The sequence below is a fragment of the Lissotriton helveticus genome, chromosome 1_2 (assembly GCF_964261635.1).
Source record: "Lissotriton helveticus chromosome 1_2, aLisHel1.1, whole genome shotgun sequence".
Taxonomy (NCBI): Eukaryota; Metazoa; Chordata; class Amphibia; order Caudata; family Salamandridae; genus Lissotriton; species Lissotriton helveticus.
The window spans coordinates 407,368,675-407,396,224 of NC_136058.1; positions in this window are offsets into that span (position 1 = coordinate 407,368,675).

Genomic DNA, 27,550 nt, shown 5'->3' on the forward strand with positions numbered 1-27,550 from the left:
AGTGTCAGTACAGTACAAAACCGCAGGGGGCCTCAGGTTAGTGCAGAGGTAGATGTCGGAGCTGTACATGGGTGTCAGTCAGGCCAGGACGCAGCTTACATTGGCAGAGCTGTACATGGGTGTCAGTACAACACTGCTGGAGGTTTTAGGTTAGGACAGAGGTAGATTGGCAGAGCTGTACTTCGGTTTTAGTACGGTACAGAGCTGCAGGAGGTTTCCGGTTATGACAGAGGCAGATTGTTAGAGTTGAAAATGGGTGTCAGTACAGGATAAAGGAGGAGGCTTCAGAACAGGCTAAAGGTAGATCGGTAGAGCTGTGCGTGGGTGTCAGTACGGTGCAGCACTGCAGGAGGCTTCAGATCAGGACAGAGGTAGATTGGCAAAGCTGTTCATGGGTGTCAGTCAGGTCAGGACAGAGGTAAATCAGCAGAGCTGTACATGGTTGTCAGTATGATACAATACCTCTGCAGCACGTGTTATCACAGCAGCTGCTCTGAGTGTCATCTAGGGCTGTGAATAGTGGGCATTATTATCAAGTCAGTGCATGGACATTTACACTCTGTGTTCTTCACAGTGTCTTTTTGTTCTGATTTGTGAAGTGGCCTGCCTGAAACACACGGAGTCACACAGACAGACCTGTGTTGTTGACTTCAGTGTGGCTCCTCTCTGCTCACACATCCTGTTGAGTTGGGGTCTGGACTGTCCGAGAGACCTGCCACAACATGAGACTCAGACTCGAGGCCCAGGCCAGGGGTCCCCATCTTGTTGCTAAGCAATGGCCCGGCTGCCTCGTGATCATTACAAGGCAAGCTGAGGAGAGGCAGAGCTGAGCCCCAGTGATGTCACCAGCCCCTACCAGCACAACAACAGGTGGCCAGCCCGGTTGCTTTCGGTTCAGCCTGCGCCTCATGATCATCCACGGCGGTTACAGGAGGGAGCAATAGGATTAGTCTTCTTCCATTGCTGGTGCTCTGCCACAGTTTCAAGAAGTTCTTGGAGTTTCTTGTTGCTCAGATGGCTGTAATTTCTGATATTTATAACTTTCCCTCGCCTTAATTGCATGTTTTTTGCTCACGAGAAAGTGTCACTCATGGTCGTTGAAATGTCACTCATAGTCGTTGAAATGTCACTCATAATTTCACTCAAATTTTTTAAATGTCACACATGGCAATCTGAAACCTTGGCAGCTATGGGGCTTCAATTATATTGAATATAGCAAATGATTGCGTGTGTGTCTCTCCAGTATTAGTTCCATTGCAGTAATATTCATGTGTGGGGTAATGCTGGGCGCTAGGCCCGCATGCTGGAAGGAATTGGACACAGACACTGATAGTGGGCTGGTTAATGGCGGCGGTGGGTGGGTGTACAGTGTGGGCTGCATTTGCAACAAGCATTTGCAATGCAATAGGTCTCGCATTAGGAAAGTTTGAGCTATTGGTATTGTAAATGGCACATTTTTTATTCATGTGTTGGTTTTGAAAATAGCGAAATTAATAGCTTTGTCATTTACAATGCCAATAGTTTTAACTTTCGCAAAGGTGACAACTATAGCATTTGTAATGCAATATGTGTTGTATTTACGTGACTTCGATGTATTGATATTACAAATAACAATGGCTTTTTTTTTTAAATAATTAATACTTAAATAAAAGTTATTGTAATTTATAATGGCAATAGCCTAAACTTTTGTAAATAACTTTTGTGAAGATTATATTCAGTGTATTTTATTGTGACGAAAATCCAAGAACAGAAGTGAAATATTAACATCTTTTTGTGACATTTGTAATAAAGCTTGAAACATTGAGAGAACATATTTGAACCAGTTGTTGTTGAATGGTTGCACAGATTGATGCTGTGGTGGCTCTGAGTGATGTGGTGGTGCTGAGTGATGTTGTGGTGGCGACGAGTGAAGTTGTGGTGGCGAAGAGTCATGCTGTGGCGTTCAGTGATGCTGTGGTAGCGCATAGTGATGTTGTGGTGCCCTTGAGGGATGCTGTGGTGGTGCTGAGTGATGCTGTGCTGATGCGATAGATAGATAGATAGAGTGAGGGCGATAGATAGAGGGAGGTCGATAGATAGATAGAGTGAGGGCGATAGAGGGCGATAGATAGAGTGAGTGCGATAGATAGACAGATAGAGTGAGGGCGATAGATAGATAGAGTGAGTGTGATAGATAGAGTGAGGGCGATAGAGTGAGGGCGATAGATAGAGTGAGGGCGATAGATAGATAGACAGATAGATAGAGTGAGGGAGATAGATAGACAGATAGTATAGAGTGAGTGCGATAGATAGATAGACAGATAGAGTTACGCGATAGAGTGAGGGCGATAGATAGATAGATAGATAGAGGGCGATAGATAGATAGAGGGCGATAGATAGAGTGAGGGCTAAAGATAGAGTGAGGGCTAAAGATAGAGTGAGGGCCATAGATAGATTGAGGGCCATAGATAGAGTGAGGGCCATAGATAGAGTAATGTAAAATGTAAATTGATACTTGTGTATCGCACTACCCACCCGCAAGGGTCTCAAGGCGTTTGTACGAATACCGTTGTGGAACCCATCCTGGCTTTCCCTGTGAGGTGTCCACTCCTGGGCACCCACAAGGTGGGGGCCAGGCATCCTTAGCGTTGTGGGGGCCGTTGTGGAGATTAAGCAAGCTATTGCCCAGAGTTGCACTCCATGATTGGAATAGGCAACGAGGCGAGAATTATCAGGTCCGTGGAATTTTTGAGCCCAAGACCCGCCGAGGTGAGGAATTGAACCCTGGTCCCGGGCTAGACCTCTGCATCAGGGTCTGCCGCTCTAATCATTGAGCCACACTTCTGGTCATAGACAGAGTGAGGGCTATAGATAGAGTGAGGACTATAGATAGATAGATAGAGGGCAATAGATAGAGGGTGATAGACAGATAGAGCGAGGGCGATAGATAGAGGGCAATAGATGTGTTACAAATTAAGCCATAGGAAAGGACAGCGCTCTGACACCTTTGGGTAAAGTCCGCGCTTTATAAAAAATGCATAAATAAATCTGGTAATAACATGTTTCAAGGATCGCAGTGTTCTAATTCGACTGTAGCTGTTGGGCTGGTACTTAAAATGCATATGTCCACTGTTTGGCAGGCCACTCTGTCCTTTGTGCCTTGGTGTCACTGCACCTTCTGCGCTACTAATCCATACGCTTCAATCTGAACTCTAAACTATGCCCATGCTCTTAATAAGATCTCTGCTAGCAGATGTAACAAAGCCAGTATTTAGTTGTAGTTTAGCCGATATTGTAACACTATTTTTATTTAGATTAAAGCCACATTGTGTATACTTTATGTGCCCTCTATGACATAACCTGACAAAAGGAAGAGAATCTGTGAAGCTGAATACATTGCATTAAGCTTCAAAGTAATGTGAACACAGGCACTTTTTTTTGTTTACAAAATAACGACTAATAAAACAAGCACCAACAATACGGACAACACTGTAAATTTGCTTAATGTATTAATAAAGTAGACAAAATGAAGCTTTAACATATCACATGTCCACTATTGGGAGTTGTAAACACCCCAATTGTTAAATAACAAAGCAATAAGCTAATTAACGCGGCATGGCGCCAGGCGCCAATTAAACACGTGCTGTTTTTTAACACTAGATGCTAGCGCGTCTTTATGACCACTACGGCAGGCACCACAACTACGTCTTGGCAACTACGGAGCACATTAATTTCTATATTTGTACATGCCAGTGATGACATAATATAGAGCTACGGGTAGAGCAAAGGGGCACGATGTTATAGTGTAATAATAGTGATTGCGAAGGTACAGCGGAAAGTACGGTGTTGTAGTGTAATAGCAGTGATGGCGGGGTAGAGCGAAGAGGCACAGTGTTGTACTGTAATAGCAGTGATAACGGGGACACAGCAGAGGGGCACGTGGTCGTAGTGTGATAGCAGTGATGGCAAGGATACAGCGGAGGGGCACAGTGTGGTACTGTGATAGCAGTAATAGTGAGTGTACACCTTAACATTCTCGTTGTTTTAATAATAAAGTATAAAACATGCACATACTATTTATATGTATTTAGCATATTGTTAAAAAAATATTTAAACACAATCTTGGTGTAAGCTATACTGTGCAGTATTATTCAAATGATGTACTGTAGAAGCTAGAATTATGTGCTAACTTCCATATTTTGCGCAGCAACTACATGAAATGTTATGAATAAGCAGTTAAAAATATCGCGCGTGCAAGGTAAACAAAGTACGTCTAAACAAAGTTTATGAAACTGGTAAATAGATACAAAGTAAGTAAATCTTGTGAAGTTATGAAAACAGTAATTAAACTACTTTGTATTGTCCTGAAAAACTTTATTGAGATATTTTAAGGACAAAAAAGCATTGCGTGTGTGAGTGGCAAAGCAACAATAACAAAGCAATGCATATATAGTGTGTCCCTCACGTTAGTTTGTTCGTTTAAATTAGTATAAAGTGTAACTGATAAGATTAAATAGCAGAGCGAATTGGCACGGGGTCCTACTGTGTTAGCAGTATTGGCGGGGATACAGCAGAAGGGCACGGTGTTGTGATGTGATAGCAGTGATGGCGAGGGTAGAGGAGAGGGGCACGGTGTAGTAGTGTGATAGTAGTGATAGCGAGTATACAGCAAAGGGGCATGTGGGGTTCCTTGATAGCAGTGATGTTAGGGGTAGAGCCAATAAAAGCCTTAACATATATTTACGGCAGGCACCAGAAAAGGAGGTCTTTTAGCAAAAAAGAACCGCAATAGCCAACATTCCTGCTCACCCAACTAGCGATAGTCACATCCCATCGGAGAACAACTGCACAGCCAAAGATATTTCAGCTGCAGGATGTAGTGTCTCGGAGGTAGACCGGTAAGGTGTGTCAGGAGGGCTGGGTAAGGAGACGGGGCGTGGCAACCCGGTCCGCAAACGTGCCCCCCCCCCGGGGTGGGGGGGGGGGATGGGTTCCCCGGGAGTAAACTAACAAAAGCCCTTTGTGTCCCCGGATTTGAACATGTGAAAGGCTCTCTCTCAGTCACCAGCAGGGAGGGCTCCTTCCTGGGCGTAAACTACTTCAGTGCCGGGAGATATAGCGCACACTGCTAATTTAACGGCCTCGGGCGCGGCTTCTGAGAAAACAACGTGTCAGGGTGCTACTGACGGGCCAGGGGTGACATCTGAATAAAGGGAGGACAGGCGAGTTTGCTAGGAAATGTTTAACGCCTGCAAAGTTGTACCCCTTGAAATAATACATTTATGATGAGTTCCTCAAGAAATGGGCTAAGGGACAGGTGTAGGTCCCTGGTCTTCAGCCTCACACCAACAACCCCCTGCCCCATGTCAGCCGCTATTTTGACTGCTGTTTGCCCCTCGCAAGGTATTTGTTCTATAACATAATCCAAATTGAACCCCCAGTAAATTAAAAAATGCATAAATAACTAAATTAATTAGTACCGCAAATCACCGCCGTCACTGTGCTGGCCTGCGACCAGGAAGTCAGGCAGGCCGGCGCGACAACAGGAAACAGGAAGTAGGAGGGCGGGAGCCTACCCCGCCTCCAACGGAAGAGCCGCGATGGGAGCCGCGTTTCAAGCACCGGAGCTGGCAGGAGCCTACCCTGCGGGTGCCGAAGGAGGGAAGAAGAGTCCTGCTGCCGGGCCCTGCAGCTGAGGAGAGCCGCCGCAGGAATGAAGCCGGTGAGTGGGTTGCTGAGCGGGGGGCGGGGGGGAGCATGTGTGCGCGCGCGCGAGTGCGGGGGGGGCCGGGCTGTGTATGTGTGTGTGCGTGCGTGTGTGTATGTGTCTGGAGTGCGTGTGTGTGACTGTGGGGGAGGGGGGTGTGTGTGAGCGAGTGTCTGCCGTGTGCCTGTATGTGTGTGCCTGCGTGTGCATGCGCTCGCCTGTGTGTGCGCATGCAGAGGGGTGGGGGGTGGGGGCTGCCTATTTGTAAAGCGCTCTGATACCTGATTCGGTTCGGGGCTGGGAAAAAAAAAAAATAAAAAAAATTAAAAAAAATGGCTGAGTTACTCTGCGCATGCGCGGGTGAGACACGCGCTCCCGCGGTGAAAACCGCGAAGGAAACGCTCGTCCACATCGGTGTCCACATTCCCATTAACGGGCAACAATAGTTGTCGAAGCAGACTCTGCTATCAATGCTTTACGCATTGAAGCAGGTCGTGCTTCGACCTAAAGACTGGAACACTACATGTGGGATCTGTTTCCGCACAAACAGCAGCAGGCCCTCTGTCGGCTGCCGGTGGGACTGCAGCTTGTGCACGTGGCTTCCCGTCCACCTCCACAGAGGTGCAGGATCCTGGACCGGAAGCTTGGCCTCAGCAGCCGCGCGTGCGCCTGAGCTCAGATCCAAGGGGCGGGACCAGAGGCCACACCCGAGTCCAATGTTTATGCTTCGAGGTGGGGGAGGGGCTACGAGATCACGCCTTCTCCATTCAGCATGCGTGGGTCTCATAGCCTTTTAATCGTCATACCCACAATCCTTTGGGCTACGTCTGCATACCTAAGATGCATTTACTAGATTTTCACCATTTATTTTCTGTAGACTTTAATTTTCATGAAAACGCATGCGTTTTATAATAAGTCTATCTGCTTAACATGCTTGTTTTGTTAGTCGTCTTATCTTTCCAGGGTATATATATTTCCCTTAAAACACGGAAAATAATCAATTTCCATGAAAAACAAGATGGCCGGCGCGCATATGGCGCAATCACTCGCACCGCGGGTGGCAGTGAGGAGCCTGCGACACGTTGGGAATTTTTGGAGGATTGTTTGCACCTCTTCGCAAGCAATCCATATTCTCTGTACAATGTAAGATTAAACAATAGAATCAAATAAACTCTGGAAAATTGGTGTTTAAATATGTGCACCAAGGGGGGGATTATAAAGATTATATGACTATCTGCGCTTTCGTTTAGTGTAAAATAATTTGTCACCTTTCATCTTCACCAAGATCAGCTCTTTAGTATATTGCTCTAGTTTTCTCTATATTGCTCTGGATGAAATTTTGATGATACATGCCAGTCCCTATAATGAGCGCCAGTGGACCCCACCAGCAACCAGTGCCTCAAATTAAACCCCCCAGTGAGCCCTGGCCTAACCAGGCCATGCATCTTCAACCATGTAATCACTGAAAATCACTCACATAGCGAGAAAGTACTAAGGGGCAGATTTACAAGACCACTGCGCCACTTTTGCGTCATTTTTAACATGGGGAAAACGACGCAAAAGTGGCGCACGGGTCTTGTAAATCTACCCCTAAAAGCCTAGCAGCAATACGCTTAGGGGCAGTGTTGTAATGCCATCATATATCTGTAATGTTTTTACCTTATTTTTCAGTGCTATTACCTTATGTTTCACCATGAGTCACGTGCTTCCACGAGACTCATGGGGCCCGATTCACAGAACTAACTTAAGACAAAATCTTAAACGTACCACTTTTGGTATTCACAGAAGTTAGGATTTTGTCTTAAATTAGTTCTGTGAATCGGGCCCGCGGTCATTGCTATTGTTCCTTATGTTCCTTCTTACATTCTCAAGCGTTGCCACCAGGTTGCCGAGAATCCTAGCAACGCCGGACGGTGGTTGGATCCTCGATGGCTGGATGGCTCCGGTCGTAGGTGCTTTGGACTACAAAATAAATGGACAGAAAGAAAACCAGAACTTCTCCTGTTTTACTTCACAATAGGCAGATTTGCTAATCTTTCACACAAACCAACGCAGCAAGCAAAGCAGAGGGAGAGAGCAGAAATGTTCCACATTTGCAAATATTTGGAGCATTTCTGCTCTCTCCTTGTGCTGGTGCACTGTGTGTAGTGTCCTCTCTCTATCTTCTACATTTGTGAAGCTTCTGTGGAACCTAGAATGCTGTGGTTATGGATGTTCTTCAAGAGTCAGCTACTCCTGAGGTAGCTGATGGATGGGGTGTCAATGAATAAACCTCTGAACAACTTCTCTCATCTTTGTATGTTTATTGAGAACTTTTCATTGGCAACAAGGGTCCAAGGAAAAGAAGAAAAGGACACCTCACCATCAAGCTAAGTAACATGAAGAGTGTGTGGAAATGAAAGGATTTAATATTAAAGATGAAGAGGAGAGAGAAAGAAAATAGGAAAGACATATATATCTATACTAATATAATAAAGAGAGAGCCCAAACCTTTGAGGCGGGTAATCTCAGGAACCACAGCACCAATCACAACACCCAATACAGCGTTGGAAAGGGCAGTTGCAGCAGAAGGACATAGGCTATGCAGACGCCCACCATATACATTTAAAAGGTAAAAGAACCGTGCCAGCAAAGTAGTCCCTTGTGGGCGTGTCTGCATTGTGCTGTGGGTGTGTGCTGGGGGCGTGACAATCGCTGGGGGCATTCCGTCACGAGTGTTGTTTTTTCTTCCCAGGTTCTATACATTCCTGCTGCCTTTAAATAGTAATTCAGTGGAGGTCCCATTCTCTTAGAACCACCCCAAGCACAGTTATGGGCAAACATACAACTAAAAGGCCCTGCAAAGCATTATGGGATAAGATTAGCATCATATTAGCATCCATGAAAGGGTTTCAATGTTTTTGAATTTTACTCCTCAGGGACATCTAGGGACGACGAGGTGAATTGCAGCTTCATGTATAATATTTTAAATGCTATTGCATTTGCCTCATCAGGGACATCTAGGGACGGCGAGGTGAACTGCAGCTTGATGTATAATATTTTAAATGCTATTGCATTTGCCTCATCAGGGACATCTAGGGACGGCGAGGTGAACTGCAGCTTGATGTATAATATTTTAAATGCTATTGCATTTGCTCATCAGGGACATCTAGGGACCACGAGGTGGACTGCAGCTTGATGTATACTATTTTAAATGCTTTTGCATTTGCCTCATCGGGGACAACTGGGGACAATGAGGTGAACTGCAGCTCTTTTGTAGAATTATTTGGATACTATAATATTCACTTCCCACTGGTAATCTCTCCGCATAATGCTTTGTAGGGGCTTGATCTCAAAATCATCACCTCTCTCACTGCTTGCTGGCAGCTAATTTCACTTTTGTGAAATGACTATATGCATTTTAGCATGTAGAAATACTTGTTAATTTACCTTGAATATATGAGGTTTCTGTTTTAATAATTGGAAATCTGACGGAACGAAATATTGCGGATTTATTGTACCAAGTTCGCGCCAATTCCGCCCACCCCTACTTTAAATACCCCTGCACCCCAAAATCATAACCCACCCTTACTCTATAAAGTACCCCAACACCCTTAAACACTAACCCATCTTAACCCTATAAATATATCCTGTACCCCAAAACCCATACATATCCCTAAACCCTAAAAATACCCCTGTACCCCAAAACCAAAACCTAGCCCTGAACCCTATAAATACCCCTGTACCTCAAAACCCAAACCTACCCCTGAACCCTAAAAATACCCCTGTACCCCAAAACCCAAACCTACCCCTGAACCCTAAAATACCCCTGTACCCCAAAACCCAAACCTAGCCCATAACCCTTAAAATACCCCTGTACCCCAAAAACCAAACCTACCCCTGAACCCTAACAATACCCCTGTACCCCAAAACCCAAACCTAGCCCAGAACCCTAAAATACCTCTGTACCCCAAAACGCAAACCTAGCCCATAACCCTTAAAATACCCCTGTACCCCAAAACCCAAACCTACCCCTGAACCCTAAAAATACCCCTGTACCCCAAAACCCAAATCTAGCCCAGAACCCTAAAATACCCCTGTATCCCAAAACCCAAACCTAGCCCTGAACCCTAAAAATACCCCTGTACCCCAAAACCCAAACCTAGCCCATAATCCTTAAAATACCCCTGTACCCCAAAACCCAAACCTACCCCTGAACCCTAAAAATACCCCTATACCCCAAAACCCAAACCTAGCCCGGAGCGTTCACAGGCCTGTCACAGATAAGAAATGCTATCAAAACGAAATCCTATGAAACAATATACTATTGGCAGCAATTCATACCCGGACAACGTCGGGACGGGCTGCTAGTATATATATATATGAAGAAGGAAGTGTAAAAGAGGACTGTGTTATTGAATTGGAGCGTATTATTTGTTCTTCCCCTGCGGCTGAAATATAAGTTGGGAGGTTTAAAAACTTCTCCAGCGGCAGATTAAATGTTAAAGTTGGGAAGATAGTCGAAGTAAAAACGGAAACGAGTGTGGATATTTATTTGGGCAAAGAGTAAACAGCGTGTTGTTTATCCTTCTCCTGCGGCTGAAATACAAGCGGGAAGTAGAACCTTCCCCAGCAGCAGATTTTAAAATAAATTAGGGAAGGAAATAATTTGAAAAGATACCTCGTAAATCATTTGTGGATTGGTGCGGATTAATAAAGAAGTGTCTCGTGGCTAGTTGACAGTTAGCGTGGAAGCGAAGCTCCTCTGAGCGGGTGAATAAGGAAGTGTCTTGCGGCTTGTGGCAGTTGGTATGGAAGCGGAGCTCATTTTTGCACGAATGTAAAAGACATTTGATGACGCATTAGAACGTGCATGAGGATTCAGCGCAGAGCATACTGCGTGAAGAGATCACGTGACATTAAAGCGTGGAAGGATCATAGGGGCATATTACCAACGTTAAGCGATATTTATCGCTAACGATGCTTAGCAACGAATTTTTTAACGCTAAGCATCGTCAGAAATTATCGCAGATAAACCTTGCTATTAACAAGGTTTATCGCAAATGCGATAAAAAACGGCCGCAATGCATGAATATCGCTGAAAAGTCAGCGATATTCATGCATTACCAAGCTAATGCTCTTAGCCATGTTATCCACCTCCCATTGGATAACATGGCTAAGAACTGCTCAGGGCAGGTGTTTGTTTTTGGAGATATTCGCGCTTAGCGTGAATATCTCCAAAAGTTGGTTATAGGAGATAGCGATCTTAGCGACTGTTTCCAGTCGCTAACATCTTGGCACGCCCACTTTGCATGTCATTAGTGATAAATATCACTGACATGCAAAGTGGGGCCCAAGATGGTCGCTATCTCCTACTAGCTGTCGCTAACTGGTGTTAGCGACAGCTAGGTAATAGGGAGATCATTTTATCTCCGCTTTCTTGGCTTTTAAAGCCAAAAAAGCGGAGATAAACCCCCTTGATAATATGCCCCATAGTGTTTATCTGTTCGTGTTTCTGATGTATGAAAACGTTGGATCAGAAGTGAAGTAATAACAGGTAATATCGGATCTGAAGGGAAGTAATAACACGTGAAAAAGGAGTTTTAAAGACTTCAGGACTATGCGGTGTGAGTCTGCTCAACCGAGTGCCACAGCATGTGAAGTAGAAGAAAGGAAATAACAAGGAAATTAGGGGCATATTACCAAGGGCATTATCGCCGCATTAGCGGGACTTTTTCCCGCTAATGCGGCGATAATTTTATCGCCCTATTACCAAGCTTGTAGGTGATAGCGGGCATTTAGGGGCCCACTTTGCATGTCAGCGATAATTATCGCTAATGACATGCAAAGTGGGCGTGCCAAGATGTTAGCGACTGCAAACAGTCGCTAACATCTCTAACTCCTATTAACAACTTTTGGAAATATTCGCGCTAAGCGCGAATATCTCCAAAAGCTAACGCCTGCTAAAAGCAGTTCTTAGCCATGTTATCCAATGGAAGGTGGATAACATGGCTAAGAGCATTGTCACGATAATGCATGAATATCGCTGATTTTTCAGCGATATTCATGCATTTCGCAGGATTTTTACCGCTTTTGAGATAAACCTTGATAATATCAAGGTATCTCAGCGGTAAAAATCCTCGGTGCTCGGCGATATTTTTTTCCCGCTAACCAAGCAATAGCGATAATTATCGCTATTGCTTGGTAATATGCCCCTTAGTTTTCAGACTTTGGTATTAAAAAATGTGAAATGAGTGATAAACTAGGTTTATTTAAGTAAGAAGTAGTAGTAAGGTGTGTTAATTGAAGAAACATACAGTAGGTAGCATTTAAGGAAAACAATGAGTACAATTTAAAATGCTCTGTGATTCATAAGAAAAAAACGAAACAAAGTTGTGAAATAAGGATATATTTGTGCATCTCTGAAATATATTCATTAAGGTTATTGTAGTAGTAACTGGATTTGTTTATATATTGTTCTATTTATTGGATGTTTTAGAGAAGGGGAATATAAGTAAAATCTATTGGTGTTTAAGATTTAAAAATGCAGAATGTCACTACTCCATCATTTTTTCTAAGTGATCCAGGAGAAACAAAGGTGAAATGGAGTAAATGGAAAATAAAGTTGCACATTATGCAAGGGTATGTGGCACAAATGTAAGTGCGGAAAGGAAATGTTCTTTATTGTTACATTGTTTAGGGGGAGAAGGACAGGAGGTATTAAAAAATGTACCAGCCTTATCTCCTCAGGAACAACGAGGTTTGGATGAGTATGAAGTATGTTTATTACAGTTAGATAAAAATTATTTGCCTCGTGTGAGCACAATAATGGAAAGATACCATTTTGGAAGAAGGGAGCAAGGTAAAGATGAATCAGTTGAGGAACATTTATCTGCATTAAGAAAACTATCCTCTACTTGTAAATTTAGTGCAACTAATGAGGAGCGTATAAGAGATCAGTTTGTTTTAAAATGTAGAGAGGATAAAATTAGAGAAGAATTGTGGATCAAGGATGAACCACCATTAGAAGAGGTTATAGGTAGGGCAAAAAGGGTGAAGCATATGTTAAAATGTGTAAGTGAATTAAAAAATGACAAAGGAAAATCTGAGGCAGTAGTTGAGAAGGTGAAAGAAAGTGTTTCTCAAGTAAAAGAAGTCAAAAACTATGTAAAAGATGTGAGTAAAGAAGAAACATCGTCTAATACTATAACATGTTTCAGATGTGGAAAAACTGGGCACAAAGCCAACTCAAAGTTATGTCCAGCTTTGAGTTTTGTGTGTCATGGGTGTGGGAAAAAGGGACATTTTGTAAAGTTTTGTAAATCTAAAGATAGGAAAGTAATTAATAAAGAGATAAAGGAGGTTATATGTCAGGTAAAAGAGAAGAGAAGTAATGAACATCCAAGTGGAAAAGTTAAAATTGATGGTATAGAGTTAGAAATGAAATTTGACTCTTGTTCTCATATCTCAATTATTTCAAAAGAAATTTATGAAAAATATTTTCAGATGAAAAACAGGCTTTTCAAAATGGATGTAAGTCCAGGGGGGTAAGGTGATACTTCCCTAAGTATGTTGGGTTACTTCAATGCCTCTATTGAAATGGAAAAGAAGATAATTGTTGGAAAAATATGTTTCAAAAATTGGAGATTGTTTGATTGGGTGGTCACATCAAGGTTTCTTGGGTGTGATGTTGAATCCTAATTCAAATCCTCAGGTTCAAATTCAAGAAGTAGAATCTGATGGTAACTCTTTTATAAAGGAGTTTCCAAGACTTTTCCGTTCAGAGTTAGGTTGTCTTAAAGGTTACAAGCATAGTATTAAGTTGAAGAAAGATGCTGTACATGTCATTGCTAAAGTAAGGAGAATTACGATAGCTGTACAAGATAAAGTTGAGGCAGAATTAAAAAAATTACAAGACCAAGATATTATATCTCCTGTAGAGGCAACAGAATGGTTGGCGCCAGTTGTTGTCGTGAATAAACCCAATGGCGAAATAAGATTATGCTGTGATTTGAGATCACTCAATAAAGAGGTTATAGTGGATACCTTTCCATTGCCAAATATAGATGAGTTATTAACTTCTTTGGGTGATTCAAAATTGTTTACGACATTAGATCTTACTCAGGCTCACCATCGGATTGAGTTGACGCAGGATTCACAGGACTTAACGGCTTTTATTACTCCTATGGATGCATTTAAGTATAAAAGGATGCCGTTTGGTCTTGTGTCCGCTGTGTCGGTTTTCCAGCGAGTGATGGCCTCTATTTTGAAAGGAATAAAATCGGTGTTATCAATACGATTTACTGATTTATGGAAGCAATCAAGAAGATCATGACAAGACTTTGAGATTGGTTTTGAGGAGGTGGGAAACTGCTGGACTGACGTTGAAATATGAAAAATGTAAATTTTCAGTAAGTGAAGTTAATTATCTAGGACACAGTATATCATCTATGGGAATTTCACCTAAGAAAGAGTTGGTAGATGCCATACAAAATTTGGTGTCTCCAAAGAATAAAGAAGAAGTTGTTTCTTTTTTAGGTATGGTAGAATATTATGGAACATTTATAAAGGATTTAGCAAGTAAACCTATCAATTTAAGAAATTTACTAGGAAAGAATAAAGAATTTGTATGGTCAGACATATGTCAAAAGGAATTTGAAGATATAAAAAAAAGATTTGGTAGATGCTCTAGAGTTACAAGCATTTGTTCCTTTTGAAGAGACTTTTGTGATAACACATGCATGTTCAAAGGGTTTATGCCATACTAAAACAGAATAGAGGTGGAAAGGAAAATAGTATTGCTTGTGCTTCTAGGAGCGTAAGGGGTGAAGAAATAAATTATTCTGTGATAGAAAAAGAAGCATTGGCAATCTTTTGGGCTCTCGGGAAATTTAAAAATGTTCTTTGGGGTTTAAAATTTTAAGTTTGTTCGGATCATAAACCATTGAAGGAAATTTTCACGATAAAAGGTTTGGATAGTGTTTCTTCACGGATAAGAAAGTGGGTTATTGTTTTACAAGAATTTTTCTTTATTTTTTTTATTAATCTTTTTATTAGCATTCCAAAACATTTACATACAATTGGCAGAAATGCTGACATTATATGAGAAGAATAGTAATGATACAAATTGGCATGTGCGCATCATTCTCAACAGTGCCGACAATGGTTGTATTACAAGAATTTAGGGGCATATCAAGGAGGTTTATCTCCGCTTTTTTGGCTTTAAAAGCCAAGAAAGCGGAGATAAAATTATCTCCCTATTACCAAGCTGTCGCTAACACCAGTTAGCGACAGCTAATAGGAGATAGCGACCATCTTGGGCCCCGCTTTGCATGTCAGTGATATTTATCACTAATGACATGCAAAGTGGGCGTGCCAAGATGTTAGCGACTGGAAACAGTCGCTAACATCGCTATCTCCTATTACCAACTTTTGGAGATATTCGCGCTAAGCGCGAATATCTCCAAAAGCTAACACCTGCTCTGAGCAGTTCTTAGCCATGTTAACCAATGGGAGGTGGATAACATGGCTAAGAGCATTTGCTCGATAATGCATGAATATCGCTGACTTTTCAGCGATATTCATGCATTGCGGCCGTTTTTTATCGCATTTGCGATAAACCTTGCTAATAGCAAGGTTTATCTGCGATAAAAATCGCCGATGTGCGTCGATAATTTTTGTCTCTAAACAAGTTAGAGACAAAAATTATCGCTAGTTGTTGGTAATATGCCCCTCAATTTTAGTGTGGATTATATACCAGGTGTAGAAAATGTGACTGCAGACTGTCTTTCACCTTTAGTTGGTGATGTTTCTGAAGGTGATGTAGCGGAAGAAATGTATGAAAATGAGGTAAATGTTTGTGAAGTCACTTCTGGTGTTATACTTGAGGAGGAGTGGTTGGAAGAAAATGGAAAGGATAGTGAAATTTCTAAGGGGATTAATTTGATTTTAAATAATTCAAAATTTGTCTAAGGTTTGGCATTTGGTAGTAAACGAACTATCTGTGGAAAATGGTATTCTTTTAAAGGGAACAAAATTAATTTCTCCTATCTCTTTAAGAAAGAGAATAATTGAAGAGGCTCATCAAGGTCATTTGGGCATTGTAAAAACGAAAGAAAGAATGCATTGTTCTTTTTTGTGGCCAGGTATCGGTCTGGAAATTGAAAGAGAAGTAAGACAGTGTTTGCAATATAGAGTAAGTGATAAGATCCTTATTTCTCGGACTGCTCCTATGGTGTGTCGCAATGTACCGAGTGGTCCTTGGGAAGATGTTGCGATTGATGTTGTTGGTCCACTTGCTGGTGAACATCGCACTCCCTATCTTATTGTGTTAATTGACTTGTACTCAAGATGGGTTGAAATTTTATCGGTATCGGAAGTTACGTCTTCATGTGTTGTTTCTTTTTTGAAGGAAATTTTCAGAAGAGAAGGGTTTCCAAAAAGTCTTTTATCCGATAATGGTCCTTAATTCTGTTCTAGTATGATGTCTGATTTTTTGGTATCTTGTGGGATCAAGCATAAAAAGTCTTCTGTGTATCATCCAGAAACAAATGGAACAGTGGAAAGGTTTAACAGAGGAAAATAAAATGTAAAATGTAAAATGTAAATAAAATGTAAAGGAAAATATTCAACTTTCAACGGTAAATACACTAGATTGGAAGGAAGAGTTGCAGAAATGTATTTTGGCACACAGATTTTCACCTCAGATGTCAACAAAAAAAAAACTTTTGAATTATTTAAAGGTAGAACTCCAAAGTGTCTCGAGATTTAATTTCTTCTCTCAAAAAGCTTCTTTTTGGACCACTGTTAGTTAGTGAGCGGCATAACAATATAACACAACAGAGACTCGGCAATATAACTGTATATCAAGGAGGGGGTACTGCGCCTTGATTTAACCCCTAGCTTAAAGGATGGCACCGAAAGGCAGGGGCACTGCTAGGAACAAGGGCGGTGCAGTAGTTGAAATATCAGTGGGGGCTTCAGCTACTGGAGAGCAAAATCCGGGTGCTGTAAGCACAAATGCTAGTGACTTTAAGGTTAAGGGGGAGGTTACTAAGACTAAGCCTGGAGGAGCAAGCAGTAAGCAAGTTCAGAGTGTGGTGTCTGAAGATATTCCGCTAGCCTCACCTAACCGAGCACTGTCGGCGCAGGGTGCGCAGGGTGCACTAGGAGATATACAAAGCCAGTACCGTGACTCGGCGGCTCACCAGCCTCAGGTACAAGAAACACCTGTGAAGCAGAAAACTGTTGCAGCGATATTCGACAAAAAACGAACTGTGAAGGCCAAAGAGCCTACTTTGGCTGCAACAGTGGCATCAAGTGAAGTTAATGAATCTGCACAGTCAGGCTCAGGAACGGTGTTGGAATCAGTTGATAAAACTGCCGAACTGGAAGCCGACGGGAAGTTTTATTCTATGTCGGATCTAACAACTTTGTCAGATAAGGAGCATGAGTTAGATAGCTCCAGCAACCTGGGTGACTGGGCGGACCTACCAGATGATTTGGAAGGAGATGAGTTTGACCAATCTGTCTCACTGTCTACTGTGAGGAAAACGACTGATCTTTCGGACGGTGCGCATCTGGATCAAACTCAGCAGGTTACGCAGTTAATCCTAGAGGAGGAGTTGGAAGAGGAGCTGGAAGAGGGTTCAATAACCCTTGGCTTAATCTACAAGACTATCATGGCTCATTGAACCGAGACGAAAGCGGAGGGCTTACGCACGCAAGGAGCAGTAAGGAAATTACAGAACACCGTGAGACGGCTGGTCAAAACCTGTGCTGAAGTAACTACGAGGATGGTTGAAGTTGAGGAGATAGTCTCCTCAGTTGAAGATACTTTAGTGAAACAACAGAGGGTTGTGGAGTCTCTGCAAAGATCGGAGTCTGACGTCGAGTGGAAGCTCACGGATTTAGAGAACAGGGCACGCCGTAATAATTTACGCGTGCTAGGAATAGCTGAATCGAAGGAGGGTGCAGACCCTCGCAAATTTATTGTACAGTTGTTCAAGCAAGCTTTTCCTGAATTAAGTACTTGGAATTGGGAAGTTGAAGTAATTCGTGCTTATAGATTCCCTTTTGTGTTGAGAAATCGGGGCAAGGAAGGTCAAAGCGGTCAGAATCTTTATCCAAGGGCGATTCTAATCTGTCTGAATAATTACCTGTTACGTGAGGCCCTGTATGATTTAGCAAGGCCGGAGAAGAAAAGAGCCGCTTTGGGATGTGAGTTCTTCGTTCGCCCAGATTTTTGCCCAACGACTGTCAAAGAACGATGGCAAATGCGAAAATTAATGGCTCCGTTCCAAGAAGTAGGGGCCCAGGTGTTCCTGCTCAATCCTTCAAAGCTAAAAGTAATTGTGAATGGGAAAACACGGTTCTTCACATCTTGCAATTTAGCACAGGACTATTTAAAGGAGGTGGCTGAGCACACCAAAAGATAAATTGCAAAATATATAGCGTTTGTGCTGTTTGGATGTGAAAATTCTTTTTTTTTTTTCTCTCTATTGTTGACTGGCTCAATTTGTTCGTAGATCATAGTTTGCACTTAGCTGTGGATCACCAGCTTAATGCATTGGTTGTTTATGTTAATAAGTGCCTACTTCTTTTCCCACGGACCTCAACTCCTAAGATTTGTCCTTTCAAATGCTTATCTTTGTTATAATTGAGTACCCTCAAATCTCTTTCTTCATGACTACGATATTAGCTGCGACATAGAGGATGATCGTTATGATTAGGCTATGAAACTTAATAGCGTGTAATTGTGTGAGGGTCTTTTAAAAAAAGAAAAAAAAAACGTTTTTCTTTCTCTCCTTTATGGACCTGAAAAAGTTTTTCTTTTTCTTTTTTCTATTTGGTACCTTTAAATATCTGGATGATTCAGGTATGGAAATATGGTGCAAGGAGAAGAGTCGAAGGGAGGTGGCACAGGCGTTGGTAGGGAAGTCGACGGGGGGGGGGACACGGTTATAGCATCGCAACATCACTGAGGACTTGGTCCTTAAGCCCTACTATGGGTGGTGGGGGTGCGAGGTGTGGGAGGGGAGGGAATGGGTGTGGGTGGGAGGGCATAAGGGGGGGTGGGGACGGGGTGAAAAAAACAAAAAGAGTATTTGTTCGCATTGCAGTAATGGTATTACAGTTTGAGTATAAGCACATCTTGTTTTGGTTTCTGAGTTTTTTTCTTTTTTATGATGGGGCAGGATAAATTGACTCTATGTACATGGAATGTATGCGGTCTTAATGATGTTAAAAAGCGGGCTCTCTTTGCTAAAACTGTTCATTTAATGCGAGCAGACATCCTTTGCATACAGGAAACTCATGTACCATGGGGGTAGCGCGATCTCCTTAGGTTGGTTGGATATGAGCTTCTTATTTGTTCTAAACAGACTTCTATGACTAGAGGGGTCGCTATATTTATGAAGCGGGGTTTAGGCTCCTGTAAAAGGACATTGGGGGATAAAATGGGTAGGTGGGCCATAGCTGAAGTTTCTATAGGGGGCAAACAATTAACGATCTGTAATGTATACGGGTCGAATTTAGACGACCCTGAGGTGGTGCAACAGCTAAATGTGGAATTGGCAGCTTGGCCTACCCCACTTTTATTATGTGGTGATATGAATATTAATACTTTAAGTAATTTTGATTTAGTTAGTGACTCTAAATATGTGGGTAGAAAGCCAAAAGTATTTAAAGCGCTTCGGACTCTCCTTCAGGAGCATGGTTTGGTTGATCTTTGGTTCCTACATAATAAAATGGAAGATGGGTTCACCCATCACTCTATTCCCCATAATAAAAATGTTAGGTTAGATTATGTTTTCTTCACAGTACAGGTGGCAATTGTTTCTTCTATTTCTTGTTTTCCTCGACTTATGTCAGACCATAATCCAATAATAGCAGAGTGTGAATGGCCTCGAATTAGGAAACCCCCTAGGGAGTGGACGTTTGAAAGGAAGCTGCTTTGCGAAGATGAGTATCGGGCCCATATTAAAAAGTGGATAGCTCAGTTTCTAAACATAAATATTGGGTCAGCATCATCTGAACAAGTGGTATGGGATACATTGAAAGCTGGACTACGGGGGGAAACCAAAAGCTTCACCTCGTTCAGATGGAAGTGTGAGCAAGAACAGATGCGTAGGTGCATTGAGGAGCTAAGAGAGGCAGAAATTGAATTGACTCTGAACATTAAGAATGGCTATGACACTCAGTCGAGCCAACAAAAAGTAGCAATTCTGAAAGCTCAATTACTGGAGCCACTTGGAAAGGATCTTGCATCGAAGTACCTACAATATCGTACAGAGATGTTTGAGTTTGGGGAGAATTCTGGCAGGGTTTTAGCTAAGAGACTTCGCCAGCGCAGTATACAGAATCAGGTAGTGAAAATCCAAGATCAATATGGAATAATACATGATACCCAGGAGGCAATTATTAGAGTCTTTTTGGATTTTTACTCCTCTTTGTATACGGAAGATAGGGAGGATACCCCTAGATCAGATATTGAGAGGGCCGTGGAGGAGTATCTTATTGATATGGAGACAATCAAAATCTCTCAAGAACAGGCTGAATTTTTAGGTTCTCCCATCCAAATGGAGGAGTTGGAATTGGCCGTTAAATCTTTAGCTAACGGCAAGGCCTGTGGCCCAGACGCGGTTCCCCTGGAATTTTATAAAATTTTTCTGGACAAGATTAAAGTTTTTTTTCTTGAGGTCCTAAGGGCAGCACAGAAGGGCATAGTGCCGGAATCATGGCAAAATGCAACTATAGTTTTGTTCAAGAAAAAAGGGAAACCAGAGTTGCTGCCGTCATCATTCAGGCCGATATCATTAATCAATGGAGATTCGAAAGTCTATTCTAAAATCTTGGCTTGTCGACTCGCGCAAGTGATCACCCCGCTGGTCTCCATATATCAGCATGGATTTATTCCAGGCAGGGACACAGCGGACCATGTAAGACGCTCCATTGCATTGTTAGACTGGGCACATGTCACGAAATCTCCACTCGGGTTGATCCTGTTGGACGCCGAGAAGGCGTTCGACAGGGTCTCCTGGGGGTTTATGTGGGCAGTACTTAGATGGAAGGGCTTTCCAGATGGATTTATACATGCGGTTTCTGCTATGTATTATTCCCCAAGGGCCCAACTGCGTATCTCAGGGCAGCAGACTGATTTCTTCTCTATTACTAGGGGCACACGGCAGGGGTGTCCCTGCTCACCCCTGCTGTTTGCCCTATATATAGATCCGTTTCTCTCTAAAATTATGGCCAATCAGGCTATAGTTCCTATTAGGGCTGGTGGCATCTGCTACAATCTGCTAGCATACGCAGATGATATAGTTGTGATAACATCCGATGTTCCATCTGCGTTTTTGGCATTGAAGGAATGATCCAATCAGTTTGGAGCGGTGTCGGGTTATAAGCTGAATGTTTAAAAAACGCAGGTGGTTCAGACTCCCGATATGCCTATATCTGATGCCCCAGTTGTATCTGAAGCTACGTATTTAGGGGTATGGATAAGTTCCATAGTCGATAGGATCCCGGATCTAAATATCCTCCCAATGATAGAAGCAGTCAACACTAAACTCGAGAGACTCGACAATCTACATTTATCTTTGTATGGACGCTGTAGTGTTCTCAAAATGATGGTCCTCCCGAAACTTTTATATTTGTTTAGAACTATTCCATTGTTATTTTCTCAAGATAGTTTGATAAAGGCAGAGAGGGTGTGTAGCAGGTTTTTGTGGGGTTATAGGCGATCGCGAAGAGCGGCTAAGTGGATGGATCTTCCCCGAGATAGGGGGGGCTGGGCGGTTCCCAGTCTGGTTATGTTTTATTGGGCAGCAATGCTCCAAACTATGGGAGTGCTGATATGTGGAGATAGGGCGATTGTTCCGATGGCCAATCAACCTACTATATATGAGTTAGGACTGGGTGAAGCGGCCAAGGGTATACTGTTGGAAGTTTTGGAGCCTAGCTATTATAAAAGGACACGCTTCAAAGTTCTGATTACTGCATGCTCTATTTGGCGGAAAATCAGGAAACATTTGGATATCCCAAATTTGAATCTTTATACACCATTTAAAAGCAGTAGAGTGTTTCCTAGCATTTTTCAAGACCAAGTAATGCTTGGTTGGCAAAGGAAGGGTGCCTATATGCTGGCTGACCTAGTGGAGGATGGGCAACTTTTAACATACAGTGATATCAGGAATAAATATAAACTACCTCAGCGCGAGTTTTTTTAAATATTTGCAAATACAAAGCTATGTTTATAAACAATCGAAGACCTTACCAGTTATATTTACCAAGTTATCAATTATTGAGATAATTGGGAAAAGGAGTAGAATAGGGGTACTTTATCAATATATAGTATCAACTTTCCCCGATGATTTGGCAGTACAAAATGCCAAGTGGGAAACTAAATTAGGACGGACAGGTATTGACTTAGTGCCGGTAATGGAATTTGCTAGTAAGGTCATTGTATCAGGCTCATTGAAGACCCAAAGCTATATGCCATGTTAGATCTTTACTACACGCCAATGAAAATTGCAAAATGGGGTGCTAGGAAGGGTAATACTTGTGCTCGTTGTAATTCAACAACCGCGGAGATAATACATATGCTCTATGCTTGTCCAGTATTGGCAGGGTTTTTTGTTGACATCGAGCATTTTATCAACTCCGTACTTAAGATAAATTGCTTATTGACTCCAGCATTGGTAATATTCGGGGTTGATGTGGGCAATAGCTTGGTTAGTACTCACTCTTTTTATAAATCCGCTTTTCTTTTCATTGCCATGTCCCAGGCACGTCTATGTATTACATTTCAGTGGCTGTCCGTGGAAGCCCCAACTTTTGTACAATGGCGAGCAAGATTGTTAGCCCTGCATAGGTTAGAATTCTCTGTATTTTCTTGTAAAGGGGGGAGGAGCCGGCAATTAGCAACCAGGATTTGGGCGCCGGTGGCTGAATGGGTCGGTTAAAGAGATTTATTGTATTATGGGGTATTGATGGATTCGTGTGCTGTTGTTATTGTTGTTGATATTTACTTTTATTTTGTAAACCGCTACATAAGTGCCTATTATTAGACTGTCTATAGGGATGTGCAATGTTACTTTTTTGTAAAGTTTGTTTTTCCTTTTTGGTTTTAAGAACCAATTCTGCAATGTGTATTTTCATGTGTTTTTTGTGCTTCAATAATAAAAAAATAAATAAAAAAAAGAACTCCAAATACTAGTTTATGTCCATGATGGATGTTTGGGGTAAAGTGGTTAAAGATAATAGTGTTGGAGATTGGAGAATCAGAGAAGAGAGACTCCGTTTTAAAAACAGAGGGGCATATTATCAACGCTGTGCAAAAAATATCGCACAGCGTTGATAACGTGGAAAATCTATCGCCGATTTCACATCACCTGTTAGCAGCGTATTCTCAACACTAAAGCCAACAGGCGATGTGAAATCGTCGATAAGTCGCATTAGCGCATCAAAACAAGCGCTGTTTTCATCAGCTAATGTGTGCCTTGATAATATGGGGGGGGTGGATTCAGCTTTATGATCCACCCCCTCATGTTAGCAATGCCTAACACGTACCAAAAGCAGGAGTTTGCAGACCTGTGATAGACGCGTTTATCGCAAGTCTCCTTCTCCCAACGCCTGCCTTGTGAATAAGGCAATCCCACCTCCAACCACATTTTACATGTGGTTGGATGTGGGAACGCCCACCCTGCATCTCATTACCGTTATTCATCGTCCCCAGCGTGGGGGCGATGAAAAACGCATGAAATGCGTCGCTAACCGGAGTTAGCGACGCATTGATAATAGGGCGATAATTAATTCATGCGTTAGCAATCGGAAAAGGTCTCTAACACATGAATTCAGGCCCTTGATAATATGCCCCAAAATTTGTTTTGATGAAAGGAAAAGAGTAAAGGAAGGGAAAGTAATGGTTGGTGATTTGGTTAGGGTCAGAGCACCTGTTGGAGCTTCATCTTGGTCAAAATGTTCTGCTCCTATGCATGTCATTAAATGTTTTAAGAATTCTGTAAAATTAGAGAATGGCAAGATTTGGAATTTAAATCGTGTAGCCATTGTTAAAGAATGCACTTTGAATAAGAATCTGTTCAATTGTAATTCATCCTGTTCTAATGAATCTGAAGAATCTCAAATCAGGAGTAGCACTCGTGTCAAGAAAACTCTTAACTATCTTAACCCCTTCCACACTGATGACGAGTTGGGCTCGTCATCAGGTAGCCTCCTCGCACGCTGATGAGGAGCCCAGCTCGTCACGTAAAGTGCGCTTTGAAAAATCTCAGCGTACGGGCGGAATTCCGCCCTCACGCATGCGGTTAAAGACTTTGGGGTCGATTAGGATCGCGGACGGACTTGAGTCCGTCCGCGACCCCTGAGGAGGAGGGAACGTCCGCATGGGCTGCGGCGTTCCCTCCGATCTGATTAGGATGTGACCGCCAGGGTGGCGGTCACATCCTCTATCTCTAACATTGCGGCGGGTGCAGCTTCAAGCTGCACCCGCCCCAATGTAAAAAATGCATGCACAGCATTTGCGTGCACAAAGCGGCAGGCACCGTGCGGTGCCTGCTGCATTGTGCACGCAAATGCAGGGGGGTACCATAGGTACCCCCCATGTGCACCCACCACCACCCCTTCACCCAGGGGGCCCGCAACGGGCCCCCGAAGTGAAGGTCCGTATGCTTTTCCATGGCGGCAATGCCGCCGTGGAAAAGCATATTTACACACACATCATAATATGGCGGACGGTGTCTCATAGACACCGCCTGCCATGTTATAGCTTTTCCGCCGCGGTCGGAAGCCGACCGTGGCGGAAAAGCGGCGGACTGAATTCCAGACCCACCAGCCATCCTAATTTGGCGGTGGGTCTTTGGAGTCTCCGCCGCGGTTTTTCCGCATCCTCCAGGCCGGCGGACACTTCCGCCGGCCCGGAGGATGCGGAAAAACCGCCATCCTAATCGGCCCCTTTATAAGTTAAGTTGTATCTACTGCATTGTTCAATCATTTTCTTGTTCTGTATTTCATTTTTGTTTGTTGTATTTAATTTTGAGATTGAGCGTTTGTTATAAGAAAGAAGATGTGTAGTGTCCTCTCTCTATCTTCTACATTTGTGAAGGTTCTGTGGAACCTAGAATGCTGTGGTTATGGATGTTCTTCAAGAGTCAGCTACTCCTGAGGTAGCTGATGGATGGGGTGTCAATGAATAAACCTCTGAACAACTTCTCTCATCTTTGTATGTTTATTGAGAACTTTTCACTGTGCACCAGCACAAATCATATCGCCCATATTGCACATAATTCTATCGCCCTATTAGCAAGCTGTCGCTAACTGATGTTAGCAACAGCTTTTAGGCGATAGCGAGTGGTTTGGGGCCCGCTTTGCATGTCAGCGATGTTTATCGCTAATAACATGCAAAGGTACAGGGGTATTTATAGGGTTCAGGGCTAGGTTTGGGTTTTGGGATACAGGGGTATTTTTAGGGTTTAGGGATAGGTTTGGGTTTTTGGGTACAGGGTATATTTATAGGGTTAAGATGGGTTAGTGTTTAAGGATGTTGGGGTATTTTATAGAGTAAGGGTGGGTTATAATTATGGGGTGCAGGGGTATTTAAAGTAGGGGTGGGCGGAATTGGCGTGAACTTAGTACAATAAATCCACAATATTTTGTTCCGTCAGATTTCCAATTATTAAAACAGAAACCTCATATATTCAAGGTAAAATAACAAGTATTTCTGCATGCTAAAATGGATATAGTAATTTCACAAAAGTGAAATTAGCTTCCAGCAAGCAGTGAGAGAGGTGATGATTTTGAGGTCAAGCCCCTGCAAAGCATTATGGGACGAGATTAGTAGTGGGAAGTGAATATTATAGTATCCAAATAATTCTACAAAGAGCTGCAGTTCACCTCGTCGTCCCCAGTTGTCCCCGATGAGGCAAATGCAATAGCATTTAAAATATTATACATCAAGCTGCAGTTCAACTCATGGGGCCTTATTTATGAACGCCTTGCGCCGCCGGTGCGTCACTTTTTCCCATGTTAAAAGTGACGCACCGGCGGCGCAAGGCCTTCATAAATAAGGCCCGTGGTCCCTAGATGTTCCTGATGAGGCAAATGCAATAGCATTTAAAATATTACACATCAAACTGCAGTTCACCTCGTCGTCCCTAGATGTCCCTGATGAGGCAAATGCAACAGCATTTAAAATATTATACATCAAGCTGCAGTTCACCTCGTCGTCCCTAGATGTCCCTGATGAGGCAAATGCAATAGCATTTAAAATATTATACATCAAGCTGCAGTTCACCTCGTCGTCCCAAGATGTCCCTGATGAGTAAAATTCAAAAACATTGAAACCCTTTCATGAATGCTAAAATTGATGCTAATCTTATCCCATAATGCTTTGCAGGACCTTTTAGTTGTATTTTTGCCCATAACTGTGCTTGGGGTGGTCCTAAGAGAATGGGACCTCCACTGAATTACTATTTAAAAGGAGCAGGAATGTATAGAACCTGGGAAGAAAAAACAACACTTGTGACGGAATGCCCCCAGCGATTGTCACGCCCTCCCACAGCACAATGCAGACATGCCCACAAGGGACTACTTTGCTGGCACGGTTCTTTTACCTTTTAAATGTATATGGTGGGCGTCTGCATAGCCTATGTCCTTCTGCTGCAACTGCCCTTTCCAAAGCTGTATTGGGTGTTTTGATTGGTGCTGTGGTTCCTGAGATTACCCGCCTCAAAGGTTTGGGCTCTCTCTTTATTATATTAGTATAGATAATGACTCAAGAATGTATTATACCATTTACTCATGGTAATAACTCCCTCAAAATTACTGCTTACGCAGACGATCTGGCAATTTATACATCTGACGTGCTGAAAGCTATAGCTGGGATTATTAAGGAAGCTGACGGTTTCGGGATACAAACTAAATTTGAACAAAACTCAAATCGTTGTTAACTATAAGCTGCCGGCCCCAGTCTTGGGAGTTTGTCATACCGCGAATTACCTGGGTATTAAAATAACATCTAACTTAAAAGAAATTATGGCTCTAAACTATGATACCTTATTGAAGGAGACAACAGGGCTTCTCAAAAAATGGCATAAGGTTCCCTTAAATTTACTTGGACGAATCAACCTTATAAAAATGAATATCCTGCCTAAGTTTTTGTATTTGTTTAGGTCTATCCCTCTCTTTGTTAACAACTTATTCTTTAAAAAACTGGATGGTATTCTAGGCAGCTATATCTGGGGCTACAAGAAAAATCGCAGAGCTCTTTCTCTCCTCAAACTAACAGCCATCAAGGGCAGCCTTGAATTCCACGATTTTACATTTTATTTTTACGCTTCTTTTCTGGGTCGGATACGTAGTCTTTTTTCCTCTAGTTACCCTTATTTTTTTCACCAATTTATGCTTGGGGTAAATTCGACCCGAACTATTTCAAACGCGTGAAGTTTAAGACCGCTAAAGATGCGGTTCATATATGGAATACCATCATGGCTACCAATAAAACGACGTTTTTTCACTCTAAGCTAAGCATGTGGAATAACCCGAGTTTACCTGAGATTTTTAGCGATACAATAGTTAGAATATGGGCTAATCATGGTATAAACCAACTTTCTGAATCATATGGATCATCAGGTTTTCTAACATTTGATACCTTAAGAATACTTTATAAACTACCGGAAAATGCGCTATTCAAGTACACACAGATACGTGATTTATTCGTGAATAAAATGAAATTTAAGGAAATTTCAGACTCAGAAATATGGACTGGTATTTACGGGGAAACAAATAATGATATAATCAGCTTAGGGTACAAATGTCTCTGCCAATATAAACCTGATGATTGCATTATACTCGCACAGAAATGGACTA